This window comes from Lycium barbarum, chromosome 4 (genome assembly GCF_019175385.1).
Source record: "Lycium barbarum isolate Lr01 chromosome 4, ASM1917538v2, whole genome shotgun sequence".
Taxonomy (NCBI): domain Eukaryota; kingdom Viridiplantae; phylum Streptophyta; class Magnoliopsida; order Solanales; family Solanaceae; genus Lycium; species Lycium barbarum.
In genome coordinates this window covers 69,176,349-69,193,556 of record NC_083340.1, presented here as the reverse complement: position 1 = coordinate 69,193,556, position 17,208 = coordinate 69,176,349, and the positions used below count along the sequence as shown (strand labels likewise).

At 35.6% G+C, this 17,208-nt stretch overlaps 1 long non-coding RNA gene across 5 annotated transcripts; it reads right to left on the bottom strand.

Moving 5' to 3' along the window:
* Positions 1-558: 558 nt before the first annotated feature.
* Positions 559-5,742, bottom strand: LOC132636073 (uncharacterized). 5 transcript variants are annotated; one of them, XR_009580974.1, is made up of 6 exons: positions 5,469-5,742; positions 4,933-4,986; positions 3,339-3,493; positions 3,097-3,195; positions 2,877-2,962; positions 559-2,423 (listed from the first exon to the last, which is right to left on the bottom strand). It is a non-coding gene; the product is annotated as an uncharacterized LOC132636073 (long non-coding RNA). The 5 variants fall into 5 exon arrangements; XR_009580975.1 differs by lacking the exons at positions 4,933-4,986; positions 5,469-5,742 and adding an exon at positions 3,603-4,043; XR_009580976.1 differs by lacking the exons at positions 4,933-4,986; positions 5,469-5,742 and having other exon boundaries at positions 565-1,201; positions 2,360-2,423; positions 3,339-4,049.
* Between the last annotated feature and the right edge of the window lie 11,466 nt (positions 5,743-17,208).

Genomic DNA, 17,208 nt, shown 5'->3' with positions numbered 1-17,208 from the left:
TTCAAGCTCATTCGTATTACACAGGCTACCACATATTGCTGTAAATGTCATGTGTTTTTTAGCTCGCCACTTAGACTCTTGAATATCCTTTAATATTACTCTCCTTGTAATAAACATTTACGGAATAATTCCTCCGTTTTTTAAATAAATCATGTTTTAGGATTTACATTTTGTTTCAAAATAAGTGGTAATAATTATTTGATTATCTGTTTGAACATATAAATTCTAATTAGTATAACAATATTTCACCTATCATTTTGTTTCTTTACGCAATAGTATTTTCGTGAACAAAAATTTTATGAAACGGAGGGAGTAATTAATAATATACCTATAAAATATTTAATAACCAAAGTTTAACATCTGAATGTAAAACTCAGATACTTAGATGCCCTCAAAAATGTATAAGCATTTATAAAAACATACTACCGGCTCGTGTAATTAGTTTTCAAGGACAATCTAATGTAATTAGTACTTGCAAAATTTTGCAAAATTTTCACAATTCACAAACATAAATCTACCCATTTCCTTCAACCTCATGCACTTGAGAATCATTAGTTTACCCTAAATCCTTTGCTGACGCGCAAATTTATTTTTTTTAAAATGCACCTCCGCCGTATGGTGGCGTGTCCCTTATATATATGAGCCAAAAATTATTACATAGGAGTAGGACTAAATATCCTTAACTCCTTAGCTAGTTCCTGTACGGAAGGAAAGTAGAAAACATATCTTCTAGGGCAAAAAATCTGATATAAAACAGGGGAAAAGATATGCTTCCAACATTACGAAAACAGGTTTCTTCTGTGAATATGTCTAAACGCCAACGCCATGTTCCTATACTCCATTTAGCCAACGCATTTGTAACCTGATTAGCTTCTCTGTAACAATGTTTAATCTTGCAATCACCATGTTCAATATGAATCTTTGCCTCCTATGTTGCGTCTTTCATCTCCCGTGGAGTATTGCTCTTTCCCGGTAACATATTTACAACCGAAAGAGAATCGCATTCTAGAATGTTATGCCTCAAGCCATTGTTCCTGCATCAATTCAGTCCAAAAGATGTAGCCTTTGCCTCTGCCAAGTAGTTGCTGATATTAGCGACAGGGAAATGGGAAGCCATTATCATTACTCCATTCATATCCCCCGCAAATGCCTCCTATCCCAGCTGACTCAACTAAATTATGGAAGTAAAACATCTATCATCCTGAACATGTTTGGAATCGAGATTCGTAGTAACTTTGAGAAGAATATTCTCACTTTGAAAAAATGTGAGGTACATAAAACCAATGAGGAAAAAATATTAATAATTTTAACAATGCGCATTATTAGATCAAATTTTTTAATTAGTGTTGACACATAAAATACATGAAGGTTGTCTTTAGCCAAGAAATTAGTGCTGCCTTGGTATAAAAAATATGCTTGAGCTACTTATCTATTATCATCAACAAAGTCTATGAAACACCTATGATCTTCAGTAAAACCAAAAAATTCTCTAATATTGGGATGTACCTTAAAATATTTCCCTAATCCTCACAAGTGACCAGTGTAAGTAGTAGCGGAGCATACAAACATACATCTACCAAAGCAGCATTAGTATCTAATGACTTTTCACCATCAACAAAATTTGTTCTATAAGGTTTATTTTTTCACCTGAAAAAACGAATAACCAAGGATAGGAGCAAAGTAACAAGGAACAGAACTGATTTTCAGAACGTGTATGCAAATAGGCGATACTGATTACTTTGTAACTAAGTTAGAAACAACCAATAATAAACAGTAAAGTCACCATTCAAGAACTGCTCATTAAGGTTATTTTTAAGTTTTCCTTAACGAAAGTTCTCTTTCACGTCCATTTTCAAGAGATTTATGCAACAGCAAAACTGAAAAATACATGAACCTATGATATGGAACTCAGGCTCATTATCAAGCTGAGCATCAACCAAAGTTCTTAATAGAGTAAATAAATTTCCTCAAATGATTTTTCTTAATGAGGTATCGTGATTGAACACTTGGTCGATTCCATAAAAATATAAGGCAAAGTTTAAAGAAGTACTTGCTTATCCCAGCATGTGTATAGCAAGAAAAGTCAAACATGTTATAAACAAATGCAAGAAAATCACAAAATAGAATGTATCAGTTAAAGAGGAAATTGGAATACTGAAAGGAGAATACATATTGCATCTGCACAATTAGAAAAAATTGATCGAAGCTTCGTCAGCAAATCCTACTATCAAAGAAACCTACTAAGTAAATAAGAAGTATATCTTTAATTATAAATTTTGTGCATAAGAAGGTTTGAGGGCTGTAGGAAAACAAAATTTATACATGAATGATATGTACGTTGGAGAATTTTGTCCTTTACCGTATTATCTTCTCCACCAGATACAAATTCTTGAACCCCCTTATCAAATGTTCTGGCTCCGCCCCTGCGTAGAATGATAGAGAGCAGAATTTTCTGTGAAACAATCTCCTCCTCCATGCATATAGGCCATATCTTTTCAATCGCATATTTTAACCATATCACTGTTGGTAAATCTTAGCAGTTCCCCAATTTAGAATATTCTTCTACTTTCTTGCGGTTTAGTATCTTCTTCCAGAATTAAGAATATATTCTTCTGCTTTTGGCAGTCAAATTTAACAACAAAAAATAATAAAGTTTTCAAACCTATTACTACTATGTAATAACTTCAACAAAAAAAAGGGGGAGAAAGAAACTAATAAGGTCCAATAGAAGAGGAAATAGAATGATTAGAGGTGTTGCAAAATGCTTACTCGCTGCTGGGAAGACTGTAAATACATCTACTTATTTAAAGTATGAACTTCAGATTTTCCATCGTTACCCAAAAAACCCAAAAATAAGAAGTAAAAGAATATATTACCTCAAGTATAAATGAACCGCTGAGTTTCAGGGTGACTCTCTGTATGTCCTCATTTTGCACTCTTATTACACTTCTCTGCTACAAAACTATAAATAATCACAATACAACGACAAATAGCGAATTATTCTACACGATAATAATGAAACTGGCGTAATTAAACAAATGTAAAAGAGCAGTTGAAATTAGAAAGCACAAATGGGTGAGATCTGCTTTTGCTCACAATTGTTGAAAGGGAGAACAGAGACTTGATCGTAGAGAGCGATTGGTAAGACCTGTATAGAGGAATTCGAAATAACATCTAACCCCGAAAAACAATGAACTGCAAAATAAAGAAACACCAAATGCAAAACTTCACTGAGCAAGTCCACATTGCTGAATCAGATATGCAAACATAATCGAATTGACAGGAACCGTAGAAATAATTTAGAGAAATTCTCAAATGGAAAAAGGAAGAGAAGAAACCTTCAATTTCGAAGCGTTCAATTGCGATTGAGGAAGGTAGAGTTTCTTTTGTGCTGGCAGTTGTAGTATTTAGATAATCAAAAAGCATACCAGCCAAAATTTAAAATTACAGGATCTGAAATATTCAGAGCACATCAATTTTTCCTTCCACCAAGCTACAAATTACAGAATAAGTGATTAGAGAAAATTCTTACAAAGCAGAACAAAATTAGTTAAATGAATCGAAATGAAAACTCAGAATTTTTTTTCTGAGAGGGAGAGTACATTGAGTGAGAGAATGGAGGAATCAAAGGGATATATTGGTTTGTGGGTGCCTTTATTATAGGAAATCAAAAACAGCGGTTACATCTATCTAAATAACTAAGGCGTGTTATTATTTTTGGGAATATGACATAGGTAACTACTTAACACTCGTTATTACAAAATATATAGATAATTTTTTTTATTTATAAAATATAACGATATTTCGAAATATGACGTATTTTCATATATTTTTTGTTTTAAAAAAATTTAAAAAAAAAAATTTGCTCAAAGGCTTAAAAAATTACCTCAAATTTTTGTGTATGAAAGCGGTATGAAAAATGTACGGGCATGTGTGAGCGAAATTTTTAATATAGTTTTCATACGCAAAATTGTGAGTGACAACTTTAAGCCTTGAATATTGTATAAAAGTTGTTACAATGTTGTTGTAGTTGTATTAATTTTTCAGAAACCTAATATGAACTTTATACGAAAAATGTGAATGAAATTCTAAGTCATGAGCGAGATATGCACATTTCATACCATTCTCATACATAAAATTTTGAGCGTAATGTTTAAGCCTTGATCGAAATATACACATTTCATAAGTTTTTTATACACAAAATTTGAGCAAACTTTTTAAGCCTTGAGCAAGATATACACATTTTATACACAAAAATTTGAGTGATTATTTTAAGTCTTGAATATTGTATCAAAGTCGTATACAATGTTGTTGTAGTTGTATTAATTTTACAGAAATCTAACATGAACTTTATACACGAAAATGTGAGCGAAATTCTAAGCCTTGAGCGAGATACAAATTTCATATCGTTTTCATACAAAATTGTTTGAGCGGATTTTTTAAGCCTTGAACGAGATATACACATTTCATACATTTTCATACACTAAATTTTGAGCGAATTTTTTAAGTCTTGAGCAAGATATACACATTTCATACAACTTTCATACATAAATTTTTTAACCAAAAATATAATTTTAAAAAAAAATATTTTTTTTATAAAAATAATGATTTTTAAAAGTATGTTTTGTATAGGATTTGTAATGTTATGTTTTGTAAATAGAAAACTATCGTCACGTTTCGTAAAAATTTCTCCTTAATATGTATATATACGTACTTTACCGTGCAGTTATTTTAATTTTTTATTTTGCTGAGTAATTTGTTTCTTGCAGTTTTGTTTTGACTGTTGAAGTTGTTTTTTTTTATTATTTTGTATTTTAAAATTCTGATTTTTGTAGTGATGACACTTGTCATCTTACTATTCTTTTGCCTCTCCTATTCTATATAGATAGATATGGAATCATGCTAAGAAAAGAAGGAACAGCCTTAACATACCTCAATCTTCTCAAGCTACAATACTTCCCAACACAGCACACAATGAAGTTTAATCTACATAAGCACAATAAGGCATATGGTTAATACCTCGGAGACTTAGTCGAATCTTCACGCTAGCAACTCCTTTATATAAATTTGGGCAGCATCTCCCCTATAACCCTAACTTCCTCCAACTTCATATATCCACAACAACAACCAGAACAATCTAGCAAGTATTGACATAAATAACAAGATACCATGTAGCAACAACAAGTCATAAACATTTCACGACAAGGGACAAGCTCGGATTGGTACCCATATAACCCATATCACCCCTTATGAATGTCTTACCTCAACTCAACATTACTCCTAACATGATAACAAGTATAGTCATCAAAAGATCCAGCCTTATGCCATACAAGAATAACAAGAAAACAGCCCAAAACTCAACAACAACATGAAATGCGATTTACGATATAATTTCCGTATTTTCTCATTTAGCAACTTAGCTATAAACTATATTGACTTAAATTCATCTAGAGGAGGAAAATTATTACCTTATTTGTCAAGAACTCCTCTTCTTCCACCTTACTTCACTTCGAAGAAAAGTCTGGATTCAACAACACATCAAAACAGAACAACGAGATCGAAACGATGATTGCTAGCAAAAGCCGAATGTTGCTTCGTGAGAAACACATATTTGAAATTGAAAACGTTGCTGTTGCTACCCAATTACAACTTACGTAGCTGATGGTTTAGGAAAATATACTGCTACCCACTTTCCTTTTTAAGAAAATGTCTAGCTTGAGAAATTGTTGTATCTACCTTTGAAAGAATTCTCTAACTGAATGGGATCTTATCAAGATCAATACTCCCCATAACCGTGGGCCCTGCATCAATTAACTTTTTTCACCAAGCTGTCACATAAGCAATTGTTAATATTAGAGCCTGTTTGGATGGGCTTAAAAAAAACAGCTTATAAGCCAAAAAAAATAGTTTTTTTTGCGCGGAGTGCCCTTCTTTTGGGTTGGTCTTTATATTTTGCCCCTCATTTATGCCTTCTTTAATTTTTGCCCCTGCCGCCTATTTAATGAAAGTTTTTTGACGAAATTACTCTTACCCCATTAAAACCCTTTCTATTTCGTCATTTGCCCTTTTCTTTTCTTTTTTTGCTTCTTCGTTCCTCCTCTGTTTTGTGTCTGTCTTATCTGTTCTAAAATTTAGGTACGAATTTGGATCTTTTGCTCGTTTTAATATTTGTTTTTATGTTAAATTGTTGTTTGTTGAATTGATATCTTTGTCTTCATCGTTTTTTATATTTAATTGATCCTTTTTTATTTAAAATTATAGTGTTTTGTTACAGTGTCTGTATGATTTTTTGAACTTTAGTTTCGTTCCCCATGTATATATTCTGGTTTTTTGAATGTCGTATTATGAATGTCGTAATATGTTTTAGTTGATTTTGATATGCGTTTTGGTTTTCTCTTTGTTGAATCTTTGAAGTTTTGCCTGTGAACAGCTGTTTTATGTTGTTGCTATTGTTTTTGTTTAATAATCTGGTTTTTGTGAAGAATGTGTTTGTCTGAGGCAACATATGTCGGGTCCGGCAGAGTTCTTAGTTCTTGAAACTGAAGTTATGCCAGTTCCGTCATAAAGTTATGCATGTTCCGGCATAACTTCATGAATTAAGTTAATTTATGTGTGTCTTGGTTTTTTGGTGTTGTCTTGTTAATAATTTTGGTTTTTATGCAATCTTTATGTGTTTTGGTGTTGTTTTGTTAATAATGTTGGTTTTTTATGCAATCTTATGTGTTTTGGTTCTTTCTATTAGTGTCAAGTTTTTATGATGACAATTTTACTTGTGCAGGTATAGTGATTAAATCACACAAGGAATATATGGGAGCCCACAAAACAGCTCCAACAAAATGGAAGCCCACAGCACAAACCCAAACGAGCTGGGCTCACGCGAGAAGACTGCATTCTCAGCCCTAACGATGCAGACAGCAGTACAAGATCTTTCAGAAAGGAAAAGATATCTGCTAAATAACGAAGCAATATTCCAGCAGCAGTACAAGATCTTTCAGAAAGGGAAACATATCTGTTCAATCACGATGCAATATTCCAGCAGCATCAAATCGTTTCAAAGAAGGAAAAGCCATCTCCAATATTAAGAGGCGTATCGCGAGAAGCATAATAATTCTGATGCTGCCTCGACGCACAAGGAAAGTAGCAAAAGCTCAGTCTTATTCTTGGAAATAGGATCTTTAATTCCATTTCCAAGGATCAAATCCCTTGGGTTGATCTCTCTGCGTGAAGAGCCTAAAACTCTATAAAAGGGGCTGCTTCACAAACACAGGAATTATGCAACAGTCTCATTACCTCCATTGCTCTGCTTTACTTTTAATAAACATTGTTAGTCTGAGTGATTCATAGTGTAATAAGAGAGAAAGGAGAGTTATAGCTTGTGAGGCTTTGTATCAAAAAGAATAAGAGTGTTTTGAGTGTAGACGTAGGAACTTCATTCAAAACCTTCATTGTACCAAACCTTATAAAAGAGCTGCAGAGACCACCTTTGCAACCCAAGGGGACTGGACTTGGATTCACATTGAATCTGAACCAGTATAAAATACGTGTGTCGTTTATTTTCTGCACCTTACTCACTGAGTAGATAGTCGACTGCTGGCTTAACCTAGTCGACTAACAGATCGAAAAATTTTAACAATTCACCCCCCCCCCCCTCTTGCACTTTCAATTGGTATCAGAGCAAGGTCTCACTTTCAGTGCTTAACCGCACGTGAGAAAAGATCAAATGGCTGGATATCAAATTCCTGGAGCAATATTGCAAGATGGGCACTCCACAACAAGACCACCTTACTTCAATGGTGAACACTATTGCCACTGGAAGGAAAGGTTTAGAATATTCGTGCAATCAACTGATTATCAAGCCTGGGTCGTGATTAAAAAAGGACCTAAACCCATTCCCAGAGCGGACATTGAAAACAAAGAAGATGCAGAAACGTCAACAATTGATCTAGAGTCACACGACATCACTAAAGAACAACAAGAAACATTGCAAATTAATGCAAGGGCAATAGCCTTGCTTTACTGTGCAGTGAGTGGAGAAGAGTATGCAAAAATTTCAAATCGTGATACTGCTAAAGAAATGTGGGACAAACTTGAGGTTACTTATGAAGGAACATCAAAAGTAAGAGAAACAAAAATTAATGCTCTAAGGCACGATTATGAAGCATTTATGATGAAAGACGATGAGAACATCGAATCAATGTTCACAAGATTCAGCAAAATTATTGGAGAACTCAAATCACTTGGAGTAACATATACCAACTCACAACAAATTAGAAAGCTTATTAGAAGTCTGCCAAAGACTTGGGAAACCAAAGCCATTGTTCTTGAAGATGGAAATCTGGATAAGTTCACCTATGATGAATTAAGAGGAAATCTAATAGCCTTTGAAAAGAATCATATACAAAGATACCAGAAGGACGAAAAGAAGAAAGTGGTCGCTTTCAAGGCTCAAGTAGAAGAATCTGATGATGATTTTAAAGAAGAAGAGGTTGCTATGATTTCGAGACATGTGATAGAAGCCATGAGAAGATCAAGAAATAATAGAAAAGGAAGCTCAAACTTTAGAAAAAGCAAGACTCCCACTGGACAGCAAAAGAATGACGGAAAATGCTATGAATGTGGAAAATATGGCCATATTGCATCTGAGTGTCCCGATACAAGAAAGAAACCAACCAGAGGTTATCAAAAACAAAGAGCATTCAGCAGTTGGAGTGAAGATGAGATCTCAGATGAAGAATCTGACGAAAGTGAAAATATGTATTTCATGGCTCTCGAAGGAGGCAGTAAAGTAAGTTCTCATTCCTGTGCTAAATGTGAAGAAACTCAAGAATTATTAGATCAAACTCTTATAGATCTAAACAATGTTTCTGATGAATATAGAAAACTGAAAAGAGAGAAAAAGGAATGGGAATCAAGATTAGAAATATGCGAAAAGGAAAAAAATTCAATTCAAAGTGAAGTCTACGATTTACAATCCAGATTAGATATCTTAATGAAATCTTCCAACCACAACCATGTAAAGTCAAACCAATCAACTTATACACATAAGTTCACTAAAAAAAGGGTTGTGCAGGTAACGAGCAACTTTGAAGGAAAGAAAACTGGTTCCTTGAACATTAATAAGTCGACTAGAACTCCTAAAAGGACTGAAAGGAAATCTGGAACGCTTAGCTCAACTGATTCCTATATTGTGGGAATAAAACCTTTTCAAACATGTTTTTTCTGTGGAAAACTCGGTCATAACTATTATAACTGTAGATTTCGATTTTCAACAGCACCTGGTTGGATATGGAAACCCAAGAAAATTAAATATTTTTAAACTAACCATCAAGGACCCAAGAACTCTTGGGTACCTAAACAAGAATAAAACTTTTGTCTTGCAGGAACACCACAAGAAAAGAAAAAAAGGAAAATGGTATCTAGACAGTGCGAGTTCAAGACATATGACAGGCGACAAAAGTCTATTCAAATCAGTCGCTGACTTTAATGGAGGATTGGTAACTTTTGGAGACAATTCAACTGGAACGGTAATTGGTATTGGTACTATTGCTTTTGATAATTCCTGTGACATTTCAAATGTTTGGTTGGTAAAAGGACTTAAGTATAACTTGTTAAGTGTAAGTCAGCTATGTGACTCAGATCTTGAGATAAGATTTAGTAAATCAGGTTGTGTCATAGAAGACTCCTCTGGGACAAAGATTCTCCCTGGAAGCAGAAATAAAAATGTGTACACTCTAGACTCTGTCAAAAATCCTAAAGGTCATATATGCCTAGCATCAATGGGAGAAGATCCATGGATGTGGCACAAGAAGCTTGGACATGCTAGTATGCGATTAATTGAGAAACTAGCAAGACATGATCTTGTAATAGGATTGCCAAAACTCAACTACACAAAAGATCACTTATCTGATTCATGTCAAAAAGGTAAACAAACTAGAAACACTTTTAGTTCTAAAGATATTGTGTCTACATCAAAGCCTTTGCAATTACTTCATATGGATCTAGTCGGTCCTACTAGAACTGCTAGCATTGGAGGAAAAAGGTACGCATTTGTTATAATAGATGACTTCTCTCGTTTTACTTGGGTAATATTTCTTGCTCATAAAGATGATACTCTAAAGAATTTTAAGTTTTTTTGTGAGAAAATTCAGCGTGAGAAAGGATATTACATCACTTCCATTAGAAGTGATCATGGAGGAGAATTTGAAAATAAAGGTTTTGAAGAATTCTGTAATGATCAAGGATACACACATAATTTCTCTTCACCTCGATCCCCGCAACAAAATGGTGTAGTTGAACGAAAGAACAGAACCCTTCAAGATATGGCAAGAACAATGATCATAGAAACAAGCCTACCTCATCACTTTTGGGCAGAAGCGGTAAGTACAGTTTGTCATATTTTGAACAGGTGCCTAATTAGATCAATTCTTAAGAAAACTCCATACGAGCTATGGACGGGTAAGAAACCAAACATCAGCTACTTTCATCCTTTTGGGTGTAAGTGCTTTGTTCACAATAATGGAAAGGAAAATCTTGGTAAGTTTGATCCTCGGAGTGATGAAGGTATATTTCTTGGTTATTCTCCTACTAGTAGATCTTATAGGATTTATAACAAACGTACTTTATCTATTGAAGAGTCTATTCATGTTGTATTTGATGATACTAATCACCTGGTCGAGAAAAGGAAAATTGCAGATGAAGAAGACAGTCAAATACTTACTACAGTAGTTACACAACCCACTGAAGAAAAGGCACCCTGTGAGTCGACTTCTGATGTACCTCAGTCGACTGATGTTACTATTGGTACAGTTCCAAATGAATGGAGAAGTGAACCTGACTATCCAAAGAAATTTGTTATTGGAGACATCCATGAAGGAAGGAAAACTAGAGCATCTAGTAAAAATAATGTGAATCTTGCTCTTATTTCTCAATACTAACCAAAGAAAGTTGGTGATGCCTTAAAAGATGAATACTGGGTCAAGGCTACGAAAGAGGAACTTGATCAATTTGAAAAGAACAAAGTGTGGAATCTAGTTCCCAAACCTGAGAATGCTTCAATCATTGGCACAAAATGGGTATACAGAAACAAGCTAAATGAGGCTGGAGAAGTGGTTAGAAACAAAGCCCGACTAGTTGCTCAAGGATATTCACAACAGGAAGGTGCTGACTATGATGAAACTTTTGCTCCTGTTGCCAGGTTAGAATCCATTAGAATTTTGCTTGCATATGCTTCTTTTAAAAAATTCAAACTTTTTCAAATGGATGTCAAAATCTCTTTCTTAAACGGGTTCATTGAAGAAGAAGTATACGTGAAACAGCCGCCAGGTTTTGAAAGCTTAAAATTTCCCTATCACGTCTTTAAATTAAGTAAAGCTTTATATGGTCTTAAACAAGCACCTAGGGCATGGTATGATCGCTTAAGCTCTTTCCTGGTAAGTCATGTATTTTTTCGAGGAAAGATCGATACAACTCTTTTCATTAAACGATCTTCCTTAGGAAATCTCATTATACAAATATATGTTGATGATATTATTTTTGGAAGCTCTAACCCCTCTATGTGCAAGGAATTTTCTGATCTTATGCAAAGCGAGTTTGAAATGAGTATGATGGGAGAATTAAAATTCTTCTTGGGACTACAAATCCACCAAACTGACACTGGAATATTTATATGTCAAGCTAAGTATGCAAAAGAACTTGTTCAAAAATTTGGGATGTTTGACTCTAAAGCTATGGGAACTCCAATGAGTCCTACTTGCTCTCTTGATAAGGATGAAAAAGAAAAACCTGTTGATGAAACCAAGTATCGCAGAATGATTGGATCACCGCTCTATCTAACTGCTAGTCGACCAGATATTATGTTTAGTGTGTGCAGGTGTGCTAGATTCCAAGCTGCTCCAAAGGAATCTCATCTTACTGCTGTTAAACGTATCATTAGATACCTTCATGGAACAACTAACTATGGTTTATGGTATCCTAACACCACTGATTTTACGCTAGAAGGTTTTTCAGATGCAGATTTTGCAGGTGATAAAGATGATAGAAAAAGTATCAGTGGTACTTGCCAGCTTCTAGGAAAATCTCTTATTTCCTGGAATAGCAAAAAACAAGGATCAGTTTTTCTATCTACTACTGAGGCTGAATATATTGTTGTTGGTCAATGTTGCACACAGCTAATTTGGATGTCTTATCAGCTAAGTGATTATGACTTGTTTTTTAAACCTATAAAAAATTTATGTGATAACTCTAGTGCTATCTGTCTGTCCAAAAATCCTGTGCATCATTCTAGGGCCAAGCATATAGATATTAAGCATCATTTTATTAGAAATCATGTTGCTCAGGGAGATTTTGAAATAGTTTTTGTTAACACTGAAAATCAGCTTGCTGATATTTTTACTAACCCCCTGCTTGAAGAACGTTTCTGCATGCTAAGAAAATCTTTGGGAATTATTGATAAATCTGTCTAATTTTTTAATCCATGCCACAATTTTCGGCTTCTCAAATCTTTGTCATAAATTGTATTCCCATCAAATTTATGACAATCCCATCTTCCCATATTTACTTTTTACCTTTCCCATAAATCTTTTTGCCTTACCCGTATCCCCATAAACCCCTTCACTTTCCTCTTCACCTTTCCCTTCCACCACTTCCGTCCATCTTCTCATCTCCTCAATGGCGAAAACCGCGAAAATTCCTACTCCTTCCACACGTCACAGCTCAAGGCTCCAGGACATGGGTAAGACTCCCTCCTCTACTCCTCATGACGTCGTCGTCTCCGATGACCCTGCTTCCTCTGACGACTCTGAATCCATTCCCATTTGTAATCTTAGGAAGCGAGCCCTCTCTGAGGGTGCATGCTCCACCTCCTCCAAGAGACTCAAAACAATCTGTGATAAACCTCTTGATCTTCGAAAAAAAAAATTGGGATGAACATCATAAAGCACTGTTCTCGTCTCTTGAGGACAAAACCATCGTTTCTGGTAGGATTGTCGATCTTGACCTTATGCTCTCTCTAAGTTGTAATGTTAAACAATTATTTGCCTATCAAGGATGGGAATTTTTTTTTAAAACCCTTCCTCATGTGTATGAAATTCCTGTTCGTATGTTCTATGCCAATCTTAGGTCTTCTAAGGCTAATGAATTCGAAACATTGGTTCTTGGTACTCACATTGTGCTAAATTGCTCTGTTCTTGACTCTATTTTTTGTTGCACCTGCTCTGGTTTTTCTGAACTTCCCAAGAATTTTTGGCCTGAATCTCTTGAAGTGTCTTTTGACGATGTTAAGAAAACCCTCTCCAATTCCACTTCTGCCCCTGCTCAAATTGGTCCGTCCAATATCTCATTTGAGGCTCGTGTGCTTGCACATATGGTTGCCACTACCATTGTTCCTCGTGCTGGGTCCTACTCCACTATCTCCCAGCGTGATGCCATTTTTGCGTTTTGCCTTCTTTCCAAGAAAAAAATTAATTTGTCCTCCGTCATCATCAATTACATGATTGAGTGTGCTACCAATCCCTCCAGTCTTCCATATGGTATGCTCATCTCCCGCATCCTAGAAGTCCATAAAATCGACTTAGTCGACTATCCCGTCACTCTAGTAAAGCAATGCTACAATTCTAGGGCATTTGGTAGCATGGGATATATCTTGAGCAATGATTCCTGGTTGTTAAAAGACGTTTATGAAGCATCTCAACCTGGTCCCTCCACCAAAGAGAAAAAATCAGATTCCTCTGCTATCTCTACTGAATGCTATGAAGAACTTCTCGCCAAACTTTCTTCTATGGATGAAAAAATTGAGTCCATCAAAGACTTAATGGCATCCACATTGCTTCAAGTAGAGAAGATTCGTGATGTGATAAGGAAACAGGTGCTGATGTCTCTAAGCTGCGGGTAAAATTGGATTCTATCATTAAGGAAGCGGTCAAACTGTCCGCCAAGCTTCAAGCCAGTGTTGCCACCATGCCTGAACGGCTTACCACTCTGTTGACTGAGATGAAGGATGTTATTGTGAATACTTTAGCTTACTTTCTTCGTCAACCAGTCTTCCGTCGTCAAGCCTAGTTCTTAGTTTTTGTTGGACTGTTTAAACAATGTTTTTGTGGGACTTATGTTTGGTCGTTAGTTGCTCCTTGTTTAGTCTGTTTTGTTTGGTTGTTAGTTGCTATTTACTACTTGCTATTTGCTCCTTGGTTAGCCCGTTTTGTTGGATTGGTTGTTTGTTGTTCTTGGCTTTTGTTTTTTTTTTTTTTGAGTGATGCCAAAGGGGGAGAAGGACAGTCAACTACTCAGGGGGAGCCTACAAGGACTAGTCGACTAGTCAGGGGGAGCATCTGTTACAGGGAAGTTGACTACACATTATCTAAAATTGACATCCTCAAAAAGGGGGAGATTGTTAGTGTCAAGTTTTTATGATGACAATTTTACTTGTGCAGGTATAGTGATTAAATCACACAAGGAATATATGGGAGCCCACAAAATAGCTCCAACAAAATGGAAGCCCACAGCACAAACCCAAACGAGCTGGGCTCACGCGAGAAGACTGCATTCTCAGCCCTAACGATGCAGACAGCAGTACAAGATCTTTCAGAAAGGAAAAGATATCTGCTAAATAACGAAGCAATATTCCAGCAGCAGTACAAGATCTTTCAGAAAGGGAAACATATCTGTTCAATCACGATGCAATATTCCAGCAGCATCAAATCGTTTCAAAGAAGGAAAAGCCATCTCCAATATTAAGAGGCGTATCGCGAGAAGCATAATAATTCTGATGCTGCCTCGACGCACAAGGAAAGTAGCAAAAGCTCAGTCTTATTCTTGGAAATAGGATCTTTAATTCCATTTCCAAGGATCAAATCCCTTGGGTTGATCTCTCTGCGTGAAGAGCCTAAAACTCTATAAAAGGGGCTGCTTCACAAACACAGGAATTATGCAACAGTATCATTACCTCCATTGCTCTGCTTTACTTTTAATAAACATTGTTAGTCTGAGTGATTCATAGTGTAATAAGAGAGAAAGGAGAGTTATAGCTTGTGAGGCTTTGTATCAAAATGAATAAGAGTGTTTTGAGTGTAGACGTAGGAACTTCATTCAAAACCTTCATTGTACCAAACCTTATAAAAGAGCTGCAGAGACCACCCTTGCAACCCAAGGGGACTGGACTTGGATTCACATTGAATCTGAACCAGTATAAAATACGTGTGTCGTTTATTTTCTGCACCTTACTCACTGAGTAGATAGTCGACTGCTGGCTTAACCTAGTCGACTAACAGATCGAAAAATTTTAACAATTCACCCCCCCCCCCCCCCCCTCTTGCACTTCCACTTTCTTCTATTATGCAGGTATTTGTGTACCAGTCTAGGGGCTGATTTTTTATTATGGTATATGTTCATTATTTTCATTCTCATTTTTGGTTTATTCTTATGTAAACTCTTGGTTTCTGTTGACATTAATTTTTCTTTTATAGTAGGAACATCCCTTGGTTAAGTTTGAACACTGGGTTGAAGGAGGTGGCATGTGGAGTGGTGATTTTCATTTTCGGAGTTTGATTTTGTCCTTTTTGAGTGTCTCTCAATTGGAGTTGTTGAAAAAGGGTGTGTTTGGACAGTTTATGAATTTGGTTGATGTCCGCCTGAGTGATAGTATTTTCCATTGCTTGATCTTATCACAACTTTCATCTAGTAATGATCGTGCGTTAAAGTTTAAGATATTTGATCGCATGTGTGTATTTGATTCCGAGTCTTTCCGTCTTATTACTGGGTTGGATTGTTGTGTTGGCGATTTTAGTGTTGTGTCTAGCAGACCAAATAGATTGTTGAGACATTATTTTCCAAATCAGGATAGAATAAGGTTGTGTGATCTCAAGAGTTTCTTACAGATCAAGTCAAGTAATCGTACTGGTGGTTTTTGGGAAAGATCTGGTGATCCTGTTAGACTTGCTGAGGTCTATATAATGGAGAGGGTTTTGTTGGGTCGTAATGAGAAATGTGTTGTTAAAGGTCATCTAATGAAGATAATTGACGATGACAGTCTTCGAGTGTCTTATCCTTGGGGTTCTCTCTGTTTTAATTGGTTGGTACGATCGATTCGTGGTTGTGTGAAGACTTTCAAGAACATGCCATCTACACGTTATATGATTAGTGGTTTCCCTTACACTTTAAATGTGTGGCTGTTGGAGGTTTTCCCTATCTTTCGAGGGTTTTCAAGTTTTCATGGTCTGAAGTCTCCTCGTATGTTGTCTTGGGGTCCTTCAAAGCAAGTTGATTATAAAGTTATTACTGATAATTTCTTCCATGCTGAAAAAGTATGTGTTTCCCTTTTGTTGATGCTTTTTTTTCTTGGTTCTTTTTCCCTCTTGTTATTTTTTGTGTTTTTGTCTAATTTGATGTGTTTATATTGTGTTATAGAGATTCAAGAAATTTATTGTCCATGCTGTTGTTGTTGGTACGGAACAAGAGATGCTGGATTATCCAGTTGCACTTAAATTTCCTGATGATTCAGGCCCTTGTTCTTCCCGTGCGGTTTTGCCATCTGAAGTTACTTCTCAGATAGTTGATGTAAGTTGTACTTTGCTTTTTGTGTTTTTGGTTGTTTAACTGAATTATGAGTTAGAGGCCTTGTGGTATAGTATTTTAGTAGGAGACATTTTTGTAGTCTTTTCTGTTTTGGTTATGGAAATTAAAGTTTATGCCCCTTGAGGCATACTTTTTGGTTTTGCAAACGTAGAATCTGCCCCTTCCGGCATACATTTCTCCTTTCATATTTCAGTTCTGCCCCGACCGGCATACTATTCTCATTTTGAGACTAATTTTAGTAGGTAACACATTTTTCAGTCTTCTCTGTTTTGGTTTTGGAAATGAAAGTTTATGCCCCTTGAGGCATATTTTTTGGTTTTGCAAACTTAAAATCTGCCCCTTCCGGCATACATTTCTCTTTTCATATTTGAATTCTGCCCCTACCGGCAAACTGTTTTCATTTTCAGACTTCAGTTATGCCGGTTCCGGCATACTTGTTCAACATTAATTTAGTGACATCAAAAGTAATGTGTTGTTTTATTGATCTGTTATACAGGGTGTTTTGTCTAGTGTGAATAAGCAACTTGATGATGAACGATCTACAATTGTCAATCAAGTAAAGGTATGGATTTTTTTTTTTTTGAGTTTGTTAATATGATATGTATACTTTGCATGCTGCATTCGTTGTTTTTGTTTATTCTC